This window comes from Entelurus aequoreus, linkage group LG20, assembly GCF_033978785.1.
Source record: "Entelurus aequoreus isolate RoL-2023_Sb linkage group LG20, RoL_Eaeq_v1.1, whole genome shotgun sequence".
Taxonomy (NCBI): Eukaryota; Metazoa; Chordata; class Actinopteri; order Syngnathiformes; family Syngnathidae; genus Entelurus; species Entelurus aequoreus.
Genome location: NC_084750.1, coordinates 9,634,958 through 9,649,759, shown reverse-complemented (window position 1 = coordinate 9,649,759; position 14,802 = coordinate 9,634,958). Strand labels below are relative to the sequence as shown.

At 42.1% G+C, this 14,802-nt stretch overlaps 1 protein-coding gene across 3 annotated transcripts in view; it reads right to left on the bottom strand.

Moving 5' to 3' along the window:
• LOC133635906 (protein FAM135B-like) overlaps positions 1-14,802 on the bottom strand; it is a 185,947-nt gene that overhangs the window by 83,948 nt on the left and 87,197 nt on the right. The window lies entirely within an intron of this gene.

Here is a 14,802-nt window from a genome sequence, read left to right as displayed (position 1 = left end):
GCATGCTACACACTACAGCAGGGCTATTGAGGCCACACTAGTATTTGAGCCCAAGGACTTCATCCAGTCAGGTAAGTGTTGATGGGGTAAATATATTTGATCTATGGTATTTAAGTGTAATAGAGGTGTAATTGCTTGTTACTGTATGACTGTAGACTACTCCAGCAGACTCAAGCTAGCTAGCTGTTCCTGTACTTGTTCAATAATTTTGGAGCCAATAAACCTAGCTAGCTAGGTTTATGTACCACCACAGTCTCATAATGAACCGGAAATATTTCTCCGTTAGCCGTGATGCTAATTTTCTCTCTGTTAATTCCCATTCATTTATGCTAACAACGTTAGCGACCCGAATTGACCTTTTTTGTGATGTTTAAAGTTGAACTAGCAAATATTCAATCAAAAGGTGTAGTTTCCTCTGCCTTCTGTTCTGCTAGCTATTCTGTTGTCATACAAGAATGTAGCTTATAGTTTGATTTAGCATGCTGATTCATTTATTCATCTAGCCTATTTCTATTCATTTGTCCATCAGTAGAATATTTTTAAGGACTACTCCAGTTGTTTAGCTGACTATTTATATCTGTGTGTGGCATTGCATTAGTGTTTTACAAGAATTGACAAATACAAAGAGAATAATGCCACATCTGATGTGTGGAGACATTTCACCCCAACCAATGTAGGCAGAAAGGCTGTGTACATGTGCAAATACTGTGCAAAGAGCTACGTCAGGTATGCCACAAAGATGCAGCAGCATATAGACAAGTGCCCAATAATATATCATTATTGGAATTCCCCATTCATTCCCATTAATTCCCATGGACGGTGTCCAACTTTGAATAATCAAAAATGGTCAATATTTCCAAACTTCCCGAGCTTAACTTCCTGTGGTAAATTTACGGAAAGTTTCCGGAAATTTACCCGAAACTTTCCACCAGCATATATACAAGTGCCCAATAATATATCATTATTGGAATTCCCCATTAATTCCCATTAATTCCCACGGACAGTATCCAACTTTGAATAATCAAAAAATGGTCAATATTTCCAAACTTCCCGAGCTTAACTTCCTGTGGTAACTTTACGTAAAGTTTCTGGAAATTTACCGGACACTTTCCACCCCTTTGCAACAACCCTAAAAGTACCACACATTTTTTTGTTTTTTTTAGTACCGTATTTTCCGGACTATAAGGCACACTTAAAATCCTTTTTTTTCCCACAAAACTCGACAGTGCGCCTTATAACCTGGTACGCCTAATGTACGAATAATTCTGTTTTTTCTTTCCGACCTCGAAGCAATTTTATTGGGTACATGGTATAATGATAAAGGTGACCAGTAGATGGCAGTCAAACATAAGAGATACATGTAGACCGCAATATGACTCAAGTAAACAACAGCAACATTTTATATGTTCCATTGAAAATATAGAACATTACACACGGCGCTCGCTCAAAAATCTATCAAAATGTTTTAGTAGGACTTTGGAAAGCTATGAAGCCACACCGCTTGATTTATTCTTTGTTTTATTCAGTCATTGGTGTAGCATAATATTGTTTTTAATATTGTTTTTAACATGGCTGTGCAGCACTTTGGAAACATTGTTGTTGTGTAAATGTGCTATATAAATAAAGTGGATTGATTGATGGATTGTACTGTGCTTCAACATAGGAGTATTATTATGCTGTGTGTATAAGGTAAGACATGTTATTTGGCCTTTTGTTTCCCAATATTATGCAAAACCCACTTTTCTTACCTTCTGGTACCTGCTGTTGTGTATTTGGGATCTGTATAAGTCCTGAAAATTTGCGCGGTCCGCCTTTGTAGTCTGTGACGACACCGTAGTGGATAAGCTGCTACAGAATAAGATGGACGGTGTCCAACTTTGAATAATCAAAAAATGGTCAAAATTTCCAAAATTCCAGAGCTTAACTTGCAGTGGTAAATATTAAAAAATAAATTTTCCAGCACTTTGCAACCCTAATCTTAACCAATGGTGACTCGTCATAGTAAACAATCATGGGTGTTTTTATACATAAACAAACAAATCATTGATGTACAGTTTGTCCCCTGCCAGAGGAGTTGCTTCGCTACGTAGCTTCTATTTTTAACTTCATCATTTTGAATGGAAAACTGCCGTTTTTACCACTGGATTATCAAAAACCCTACTCATTACGAGAAAAACTGTAGTTGTTGGCAGGTATGGCAACGAGACGGATCAAGACTTTACCACACATTGTAGGTTGGAAAAAACGAAGATAAACGGAAAATAATTTACAGAGATAAAAGAGACGGATTTCCGACTATAAACGGAAAAATCAAATGCGTGTATAACAGGCTAATGTTAGCATTAGCTAAAGATTAAAAACATCTAGAAGTGAGCGCAACATGTTTTCTCTAATTGGCTGAAATGTGAACATTCTTATGACGATATAAATGTAAGTAAACATTAACAAAAACATGAACAAAAGCATGTATTGTCTTTGTGTGATGATGTAAATGAGGTGTGGTTGTATTGTATTTTAAGTATGTGTCCATGAAAGGGCATTTTATGACTTTTTTCTTAATACTTGTGTATGATTTTATTGTCATAATTTTATTGCATGATTTTTGTATCCCTTTAATTTAGGTAGCCAGGGACTGCAGATGGAAATGAGCTATTTAGCTATAATCTGGTACAGAACATATCTGTCTTTGAGCTTAATGTTTCTGTACATTGTCCCTTCAAATAAAGACTAAACTAAACTAAACTAAACTAAAGTTCATGTCATGTGTCGTTTGAGTGCTGTTATGTGACTGCCAGGCTCCGTTTGATTGGTCAAATTGAAGTGAAAGGTCACCAGTGCTTACGTTAGATTGGTGTAACAGAGTCATGTGACAAGTCTCTCTAACGAGCCACACGAATACTAATCAATAGTTTCAAAATAGATATAATGATGATATCAACAAATGTAGCAATCAGAATGAAAGTCAATGTTTCCCCTTCACAAAAATACTTAAAAGCCTACTGAAATGAATTTTTTTTACTTAAACGGGAATAGCAGATCCATTCTATGTGTCATACTTGATCATTTCGCGATATTGCCATATTTTTGCTGAAAGGATTTAGTAGAGAAAATCGACGATAAAGTTCGCAACTTTTGCTCGCTGATAAAAAAAACCTTGCCTGTACCGGAAGTAGCGTGACGTCACAAGCGGTAGTGCTGCTCACAATTCCCGTTGTTTACAATGGAGCGAGAGATATTAGGAGCGAGAAAGTGACGATTACCCCATTAATTTGAGCGAGGATGAAAGATTCGTGGATGAGGAACGTTAGAGTGACAGACTAGAATGCAATTCAAGAGATATCTTTTTTCGCTCTGACCGTAACTTAGGTACAAGCTGGCTCATTGGATTCCACACTCTCTCCTTTTTCTATTGTGGATCACGGATTTGTATTTTAAACCACCTGGGATACTATATCCTCTTGAAAATGAGAGTCGAGAAGGCGAAATGGACATTCACAGTGACTTTTATCTCCACGACAATACATCGACGAAGCTCTTTAGCATGAGCTAACGTGATAGCATCTGTCTCAAATGCAGATAGAAACAAAATAAATAAATCCCTGACTGGAAGGATAGACAGAAGATCAACAATACTACTATCAGGAGACACCGAACCAAACACTGGACATGTAAATACACGGTTAATGTGTATTCAACGCCTGTCGAAGCCTAGCAATGCTGTTGCTAACGACGCTAACTTAACAACGGGACCTCGTCAGAGCTATGATAAAAAAATTAGCGCTCCACCTATGCCAGCCAGCCCTCCTCCGCTCATCAACACCCGTGCTCACCTGCGTTCCAGCGATCGACGATGCGGTCGGCGGCCCGGAGACGTAGGAAGTCAAGGTGAGTTCGCCGCTAGCGCGTCTGCTATCCAACAAAGTCCTCCTTGTTGTGTTGTTACAGCCAGCCGCTAATACACCGATCCCACCTACAACGTTCTTCTTTGCAGCCTCCATTGTTCATTAAACAAATTGCAAAAGATTCACCAACACAGATGTCCACAATACTGTGGAATTTTGTCGAAGAAAACAGAGCTGTTTGTATTGTGTCCAAAAGGGTCCAAACACTTCCGTGGACCTCGCGACGTCACGCGCATACGTCATCCTCCAAAGGCGTTTTGAACCGGAAGTTCCCCGGGAAATTTAAAATGTCACCAACCTTTTTGAAAGCAAGAGCTACTTCTTGGGTAGTGATTAATGCGAAGAGCTACCAGTTTGATACACACTTAAATAAATTGCCAGAAATAGCCAAATTGCTCAATTTACCTTTAACTCTATGTTATTATTAATAATTAATGATATTTACACTTAATTGAACGGTTTAAAAGAGGAGGAAACACGAAAAAAATGAAAATTCAATTTTGAAACATAGTTTATCTTCAATTTCGACTCTTTAAAATTCAAAATTCAACCGAAAAAAAGAAGAGAAAAACAAGCTAATTCGAATCTTTTTGAAAAAATTAAAAAAATAATTTATGGAACATCATTAGTAATTTTTCCTGATTAAGATTAATTTTAGAATTTTGATGACATGTTTTAAATAGGTTAAAATCCAATCTGCACTTTGTTAGAATATATAACAAATTGGACCGAGCTATATTTCTAACAAAGACAAATCATTATTTCTTCTACATTTTCCAGAACAAAAAAACAATTCAAAAGACTTTGAAATAAGATTTAAATTTGATTCTACAGATTTTCTAGATTTGCCAGAATAATTTTTTTGAATTTTAATCATAATAAGTTTGAAGAAATATTTCACAAATATTCTTCCGTCGAAAAAACAGAAGCTAAAATGAAGAATCAAATCAAAATGTATTTATTATTCTTTACAATAAAAAATAAAACATTTACTTGAACATTGATTTAAATTGTCAGGAAAGAAGAGGAAGGAATTTAAAAGGTAAAAAGGTATATGTGTTTAAAAATCCTAAAATCATTTTTAAGGTTGTATTTTTTCTCTAAAATTGTCTTTCTGAAAGTTATAAGAAGCAAAGTAAAAAAAATCATGAATTTATTTAAACAAGTGAAGACCAAGTCTTTAAAATATTTTCTTGGATTTTCAAATTCTATTTGAGTTTTGTCTCTCTTAGAATTAAAAATGTCGAGCAAAGCGAGACCAGCTTGCTAGTAAATAAATAACATTTAAAAAATAGAGGCAGCTCACTGGTAAGTGCTGCTATTTGAGCTATTTTTAGAACAGGCCAGCGGGCTACTCATCTGGTCCTTACGGGCTACCTGGTGCCCGCGGGCACCGCGTTGGTGACCCCTGCTTTATAAGTTAACCCCGTATTGGCATGTGTTGCAATGTTAAGATTTCATCATTGATATATAAACTATCAGACTGCGTGGTCGCTAGTAGTGGCTTTCAGTAGGCCTTTAACTATAATTTATGTTGCATTAAAACTATTTGGACGAGTAAAATGTATCCAAAAAGTGAGTTGAGTAAATGTAAAGGTGTTGAAAATAATGCATATATTTGAATTTGATTGTCCATGCTAATTAGAAATAGTGGGAGCTACATTCATCCAGGCTCAACTTGCTTTGAGAAACAAAAGCAGCTTCTGATCGCACACGCACGCCCACACGCGCACGCACGCGCACACACACACACACACACACACACACACACACACACACACACACACACACACACACACACACACACACACACACACACACACACACACACACACACACACACACACACACACACACACACACACACACACACACACACAGTGTTCCATATTTTGCAAGGTAGAGGTGGTGAGAGTGTGTCTGACATCCAGTAAACACAGCGATCTGTGCACTGGTATGGATCAGGAGCCAGCTAGCGTGTACACTTGGGAAACAAGGAGCTATTTCCATGTGTGCCATCTCAGGATAGGAGCAGCAAGGTTAATGAGCCAGGAGCAGGGGCGGATTAAGAAATTTTGGCCCCCTGGGCCTGACATGGTCTTGGCCCCTCAACCCCCCGCGCGTGTGGGCGCACACACACGCACGCACTATGCAAGAAATACTGTATACTGTGAACAGACATGCACACTGTACTGTACAGAAGAGTGCACATACTGCACACACACTATTAGGTATACCACACAGACACTGACAAGCACAGGTTTCACACAGACACAGGGGGAGGGGATAAATGGCCTAAAAATAAACATTTTTGAAAATGATTACGCCCACTTCAGTGATGGTGCATTGGGTCATTTGAGAGATATTATGTATTGGAAGTTGGTAGCTATCATGAAATAAACCCCCCAACCCACCCAAAAAACTAAATCGGACATGATTTTTGCCCCCTTTTCCTCCCTTCTATCATTAAAAATAAAATAATATCTTAGGAAAACACATTGGCATAACGGCAGCTGTGCAGCAAATTGAGGCTCAAAGTCTGTATCTATTTGTGGTTAAGCTTGAGGAGAAGGAGAAAGGTAAAATGATAACATGCATCGGAGAGCACCACAAAGAAAGGTGTAGGCCAGTTCATGGTACAAGGGCTGCATGCAGGTCAAGATAGCCCATTTCCAAGAATGCTATAGTGGCTGGACAGGCACTGGACATGTCCTGAACTCAGTGTCAGACGTGGCTGCCGAATACTTGGATGAAGTGAAGCAGCTGACAGATCTCATGCTGCCCCATCTGAAGACTGTCCTGGCCAGGCAGAGGATGGATGAGGAGACCTTCCCAATGGACCCTGTCAGTGAACAGGCTAGTAACATTGATGGCACCCCTGTGCACAACATTGGGATGGAGAGACAATGTGGCAAGGTGGACTACAAACTGAAGAAGTTGGGCACACTGAACGCAGTCAATAGGTCAATAATTTTACAGAAGAGCCAGGAGCTTCAGAGGTTTCAAGGCAGCAGCACAAGCAAAAAGGGAGGTTGAACTCAACTGGAGTAAATTCATGAAGGCAAAATTCGAGAGTAGGGCAGATGAGAAACAAGAGATGGCTCAAAGAAAGGAGAGTAAGAGACTAGACATGCTGGACACACTGAAATCTTTTGATGGCCCCTTCACGATAGTGGGGAAGTTGAAAAGTTCCTTGTGGATGAAAGTCTGCACAAGAATGCAAAGCTGCAGAGAATGAAGCTTGAGGTTCAGTTTGCCAGAGAAAGCACCAAGCTTCTGCCTAAAGTCAATCCTATCTTCACAATCCAGGTGACACTTCCCAGAAATGGCAAAAGTGCAATTCTCCAAGTCATAATGGATACTTAGAATTTTATGGTGGTGGTAAGTATTCATGAAAACAGGTAGCCTAACATTAGTGAATGGGTGAATTCTGGAAATAACCTAAAAATCTTACACAGTGCACCTTTAAGCAAGGGGTTTCTTTCGTGCTTTCAATTTTGCAAAATCATCCACCACATCATTGAAGTCCAACTCTCTTGTCAGCTCACTCTCAATTGCCATTAGAGATAACGCATTTAATCTTTTCTGAGTCATTCTTGTGCGCAGCTCATTTTTTACTCTTGACAAAAGAGAGAATGAGCGTTCTCCCTCACAGTTACTGACCGGTAGAGTGAGAAAAATCTGTAGCGCAATGTATGTATTAGGAAACGTAGGCTGTAGTCCAAAATGTATTATTGTTTTGAGCAGTCCTGAAGGGGTCCTCTCCTCATCAGTGTTGTTGAGCTGTATAAAAGATTTGAACTGTATAAGCTCCTGTCCAAGACTTTCATTGAGGTCAGATGGGTATGATTCAGTGAGAATCTTGGCCTTGTGAAGGACTGAAGCATTGGACTCTGTATCCAAAGAGAAAAGGACACTGAACAAATTGTTCAGATGTTTGTAGGCCTCCAGACGGTGATTAAGGCTTGAACTCAGTTGATCAATAGAGGCAATAAATGTCTCTATTTGAAACAGTTGCCTTCCCTCAAGCACAACATCTGGGGATGCTGATTCATCAGCAAACTTTTTACGTTTCCTCGTCCGTTCAGCCCTGTAAGATGGGGTGCCACCCAACATGTTTAAGGCTTTCTGCTCAAAATGATCAAATAGATCTCTTTGGGAGAGAACAAAGGTGCGCAGAGATTCCAGCAATCTAACTGCTGTACCAAGGTCCATGTCTGCTTTTTGAAGTTGCAGACTTGTGGCCTGAAATCTGGACAGAACAGTGTCCCAAAAGCCTGCCATGAAGGCCATCTCAAGTGAATCCAGCTTCCGCACTAGACTGTCAGCTTCAGTTCGTGTGTCTCGTTTCTCTGTGTCATCAGTGGAAATAACCTGTAGTGCTGCTTTTATTTTACTGTAGTTCTGCCACAGTGCTTTGGTAGATTCTGCACGGCAACTCCAACGCGTGTTGGATAAAGCTTTAAGTGTGAGATCTATGTTGGAATTGCCAAATACCCTGTCCCATCGGTGTGTGGATGCAGTTGTGAAGTTGTAAATAGACTGAATCAAGTCAAAATACTTAGAGACTTCATTTCCACATCTGTCAATGCTGTTGACTCCCACCAAATTCAAAGAGTGAGCTGCACATGGAATATAGTGTATTAATGGGTTGCTTTTCTTTAAGTGAGCCTGCAACCCATTATACCTCCCTGACATGTTGCTGGCATTATCATAAGCCTGCCCCCTGCAATTTGACAGCTCTAACCCTAGATTTTCCAACACAGACATGACACAGTTAGCCAAACTTTCACCTGTATGGCTAGTAATGGGCTCAAAACCCACAAAGCGTTCAACAACACTGCCCTCTTTGCTAACAAAACGGAATATGAATGTCAATTGGTCCACATGAGATAAATCTGGGGTTGAATCCACAATGATAGAGTAGTATTTGCTTGCTTGCAGTTCATCTGCTATAGCCTGTTTGGTTTTTGCACCCATCAATTCAATGAATTCCTCACAAATGGTGGAGGACAGATATGAGGTATTACCTCGACCCATCTGCCCAAACTTTCTGATGTGATCCTTTAGAAAGGGATCAAATTCAGCCAGGACCTCCAGAATACCAAGGTAGTTCCCATTGAGAGGAGACCCTAACGATTCATTTTTACCCCTAAATGCAAGGCCCCTTTCTGCAAGGAATTTAATGACTGCAACAACTCTTTGTAACACCTGCCTCCAATAGCTGCTCTCTGCCTGAAACTGTTTGAACAGGTCTGCATCAACTGTGGCACCTTTGGCGCGGTTCAAGACTGCTTGCATGCAGGTTATGTGCTCAGCACTTCGCTCATGTTCACCAAATCTTTCTGAGTGTTTCCAATCACAATAGCCTGTCACAAAAGAATGCGTTTTTGGGGAAAACAGTTTGCATGCAAAGCAGTAAACATTACCAGTAGAGGGAGAGTACATCAGCCACTCTCTTTGTACTCGTTGTCCATTGGGCAAGTGTGAAGTAAAATGTTCATTGTTTAGGCATCGGGTTTTGCCTCCTAGCCCACTGTTCCTCACAGAAGCTGGATAATGGCTGTGACGGTTGTGAAATGATTTTGCACCTCTTTGAATAAGAACTTCCTTCATTGACTCAGTGAGGGTCTCAGCCCATTTAGCGGGATCACTAGGTAGAGTTGTCACTGTAGATGGTGTTGAAGAAAGATTCAGCTCATTTTCTATGCTGTCCAGAGGTGCAGTGACCTCACATTCATCCGAGCAACTGGCTACTGCTGAATTGGTTGAATCATAAGCATCAGAAGCATTTGGTTCAGTGTCTACACTTGTAGTGGTCTCAGGATCTTGGGAGCTACATGCTAGCTCAGGTGCATTGCTAACCTTAGCTGAATTTGCAGTAGCATTTATAGAATTGCTTTCAGCAGATGTCTTTGTACTGAAGAAGCTGGAGATATTTGGAACACTCTCAAGTAAAACTGATTCCTTTTTTTTCTTTTCTTGCTGAATTTTTTTTCTAGCTCCTCCACTTAAACGTTTATGATCCATATTTCCCTTCTTTCTTTGCACATTGGCTCTTTGCCTATCACAACAGATAAACCAACAATGTGTGTGTGTGTGTGTGTGTGTGTGTGTGTGTGTGTGTGTGTGTGTGTGTGTGTGTGTGTGTGTGTGTGTGTGTGTGTGTGTGTGTGTGTGAGTTTGTTTGTGTGTTTATGATCGGTGCTGCTTCCTTCAAGTGTGTGAGGTGATTTAGAAAACTAGCAACCCAGCATCAACACTCCAAAGCAGAGAATAACAGCTTACTAGCATAGACAATTGAGAGCAGAGAATCAACTGATTCGTCTGATAGACAGCAGGAGAGCAGAGTGGTCAGTGATGATCGAATCAAGAAAATGTCTAAATGGCAAGGGAACAGACTGATTTGTACTGAGGAGAAAGAGAGAGAGAGCCAATTACAGTGAAATATATTCCAAAAGAGCCAAGTGACTAGCTGAAGGCAGGGACAAATGCCTTGGAGTGACCAACAAGAGTGCAAAGTACCAAATGGCAAAATGTGGAAAGACCAACAGGCAGATCTGCTTTTACCTCTTATCTTTACAACCAAAAAGTTGCTAAATGATGTTTTCAGTCGCTAGCCAGGTATGGCCAAAAGACGCGAAATCTAGCGGCAAAGTCGGTCAATCACACTGACAGTGAAACAAATATTTTGAAAAGATAATAATTGTACACCTTTGTGCACTTTAGTCTTCTATCTAAATATTTTCACAAAGGACACCAAGGCAGCTTGCTAGCTATGATGGGAGCAACAATGTCTGATAGACAGCAGGAGAGCAGAGTGGTCAGTGATGATCCAATCAAGAAAATGTCTAAATGGCAAGGGAACAGACTGATTTGTACTGAGGAGAAAGAGAGAGCCAAGTACAGTTAAATATATTCCAGAGCCAAGTGACTAACTGAAGGCAAAGACAACAGCCAGATACCTTAGCAGAGACCAACAAGAATTCAAAGTACCTAATAGCAAGATGGCGAGACCAACACAATAAATTGTATTAGGATTTAATTTATTAACGTTAATCTTAACAGCCAAAAAGTTGCTGAATAATGTTTGTAGTCGCTAGCCAGGTATGCCCAAAACAAGAGTCGCTAAACCTAGCAGCAAAGTTGCTTAATTGCAACACACTCTAGGATTCAGGGGAATTAAGGATAATAAAGATATTAATTGTACAACTTTTTGTACTTTTTTTCTAGTTTTTTGAGTCGCCAGCCATGTATGGCCAAAAGTCGCTAATTGAATGCCAACGTTGCTTAATCGCCAACACACTGGGACTCACTGAAGGACTGACTGAATAAAAAAGATAATTAAGATAATTGTGTACTTTTCTCTTCTGATATTTTCTCTAAGGACCCCAAGCTATCTGCAAGCAGCAATAATGTCTGACAGACAGGAGAGCAGAGTGGTCAGTGATGAATGGCAAGGGAACAGGCTGATTTGTACTGAGGAGAAAGAGAGAGAGAGAGCCAATTACAGTGAAATATATTCCAAAAGAGCCAAGTGACTAGCTGAAGGCAGGGACAAATGCCTTGGAGTGACCAAGAAGAGTGCAAAGTACCAAATGGCAAAATGTGGGAAGACCAACAGGAAGATCTGCTTTTACCACTTATCTTCACAACCAAAAAGTCGCTAAATGATGTTTTTAGTCGCTAGCCAGGTATGGCCAAAAGACGCGAAATCTAGCGGCAAAGTCGGTCAATCACACAGTGAAACAAATAATTTTAAAAAGATAGTAATCGTACAATGTCTTGTACTTTTGTCTTCTTTCTTAATATTTCTCAAAGGACACCAAAATGTCGCTATCTGCAGGCAGCTTGCTAGCTATGATGGCAGCAACAATGTACCTTAGAGTGACTGACCAACAAGAGCTCAAAGTACCTAATGGCAAAATGTGGAGAGACAGACACAATAAATTGCATTAAGATGAAGAGAACTGTTGCTATTATTAATCTTAACATCAACCAGAAAGTCGCTAAATGTCACCAGCCAGGTATGGCCAAAAGTCGCTTAATTGGCCACACACAGTAACAGAGAAACTAACAAAAAAAAGATCATAAAGATAATAGTTGTACAACTGTGTGTACTTTTGTCTTCTTTCTAAATATTTTCCCAAAGGACACCAAAATGTTGCTATCTGCAGGCGGGAGCGTGCCTATGTTCCCCGGGTCCTATGTTCCCCGGGTCCTATGTTCCCCGGTTGTTCCTGGGTCTTTGTATGCGACCGGGGAACTTAGGACCCTTTTTCTAAAAAAGGGTCCTATGTTCCCTGCATTGTATCTGGCGAAATTGCGAAATTGTGCCCTGACCAAAACCATCCCTAAACCTAACCTGTCACAGGGCGCTGTGGAGGACTTTTTTTTGGCGAAATTGTGCCCTGACCAAAACTATCCCTAAACCTAACCTGTCACAGGGCGTTGTGGAGCACTTTTTTGGCGAAATTGTGCCCTGACCAAAACCATCCCTAAACCTAACCTGTCACAGGGCGTGCGGCAGCAGATAGAGCAACTCAAACGCGAACTTCCTTCCTTCGACAACTTAAACGCGTCTCTGTCATGCGTGTCTGCGTGCGTCTTACTTAGTCGCGCATTGGAAGCAGCGGGGAACATAGAACCCTTTTCTGGAAAAAGTGTTGTACGTTCCCCGCAGCGGGGAACATAGAACCCTTTTTTTTAAAAAGGGTCCTTAGTTCCCCGGTAGAGGGGAACATAGGACCCGGGTAACATAGGGACGGGGAACATAGGGATGACCCGCTGCAGGCAGCTTGCTAGCTATGATGGCAGCAACGATGTCTGCCAGACAGGAGAGAGTGGTCAGTGACGATCGAATCGAGAAAATGACAAAATGGGTCAAAGACCAAAAAGTTATTAACTGACAGCAGTGACAAATGTCAGACTGTAAACTTTCTCGAAAGAAAAGGACAAAATGGGAAGATGCTGATAATAACAGCAAAATGGAAAATATAAGAATTTCCAAGTAATGCTCAACTCAAGTGTGTGTGTGTGTGTGTGTGCGCGCGTTAAACTTCTTGTTGAATGATTTCAAATTATCTCTGAGTCTGAACTGAGGGAAAGGAAACCAAATTTTGAGCAGTCTCTCACGAGTTCAAAATACCAAATGAGGAGATTCTAAAAGAACAGACCGGTTTATGAAAGACTTGATGGGGGAGGGGCACAGCTAAGAATACTTGAGTGAGATTCTGTGATCCAAATTCGAGATAGAGCTTTTTGATAATGATAATTTGTCAGAGTAAGGTTGTGTAATCAAAATTTGAGAATGAGCTTTGTCAATCAATCAAGAATATTTGCATTAAGTTCTGTGATCAAAATTCAGAAACAACCTTTAATAATTGATAAAGAATATGTGAGTGAGGTTGTGTGATCCATCCAATTTGAGAATTAGCTTTGATAATAATGATTGAGAGCCTCTGGCCCTCTGTGGATCATGGCCGCGGGGCCAATTTTGCCTGGCCCCTTGGGGCCTCTGTGGGTCGTGGCCGCGGGGCCAAGTTGGCCTGGCCCCTTGGGGCCTCTGACCCTCTATGGATCGGGGCCAAGTTGGCCTGACCCCTCGGGGCCTCTGGCCCTCTATGGATCATGGCCGCGGGGCCAAGTTGGCCTGACCCCTTAGGACCTCAGGCCCTCTGTGGGTCGCGGCCGCAGGGCCAAGTTGACCTGGCCCCTTGGGGCCTCTTACCCTCTATGGATCGTGGCCGCGGGGCCAAGTTGACCTGGCCCCTTGGGGCCTCTGGCCTTCTGTGGCTCGCGGCCGCGGGGCCAAGTTGGCCTGGCCCTTTGGGGCCTCTGGCCTTCTGTGGGTCGTGGCCGCGGGGCCAAGTTGACCTGGCCCCTTGGGGCCTCTGGCCTTCTGTGGCTCGCGGCCGCGGGGCCAAGTTGGCCTGGCCCTTTGGGGCCTCTGGCCTTCTGTGGGTCGTGGCCGCGGGGCCAAGTTGGCCTGGCCCCTTGGGGCCTCTGACCGTCTATGGATCGTGGCCGCGGGGCCAAGTTGACCTGGCCCCCTGGGGCCTCTGACCCTCTATGGATCGTGGCCGCGGGGCCAAGTTGGCCTGGCCCCTTGGGGCCTCTGACCGTCTATGGATCATGGCCGCGGGGCCATGTTGGCCTGGCCCCTTGGGGCCTCTGGCCCTCTGTGGGTCGCGGCCGCGGGGCCAAGTTGACCTGGCCCCTTGGGGCCTCTTACCCTCTATGGATCATGGCCGCGGGGCCAAGTTGGCCTGGCCCCTTGGGGCTTAAGATTATTATTTTTGCAAAAGTAGTTTTGCTTGGGTCGCGGCCGCGGGGCCAAGTTGGCCTGGCCCCTTGGGGCCTCTGGCCCCCTGGGCCTGGGCCCGGTAGGCCCGGTCATTAATCCACCTATGGCCAGGAGGATTTGGAAGCCAGCATGTCTCCATGCTGCTGTGTCTTCCAGGAGAATGTAGGATTGAAGCATCAATAATTGTCTCTCGGCTTTACAAGCTTGATCATTTGTATCCAGCTGTCTGCTGTACAGATAAATACTGTGCAGCTTTATTTAACCGCAAAGAGGACAAGGAAGAGGTGATACCACATCGTCATTTGATACCAAGTATATCTCTCAGCACAGACAATGTTGTAATGTTGATCAGGAACAAATTGCTTAGCCAGAATTATTACAAGTACTGGATTATTTTTTGGCTTGCATGTAAAATGTGCAATGTCATGTGTGATACAAGCAGCCCTGCAGCGTCTTTACTTGTGTGTGATATCATGTGCGATACAAGCAGCCCTGCAGCGTCTTTACTTGTGTGTGATATCATGTGCGATACAAGCAGCCGTGCAGCGTCTTTACTTGTGTGTGATATCATGTGCGGTACAAGCAGCCGTGCAG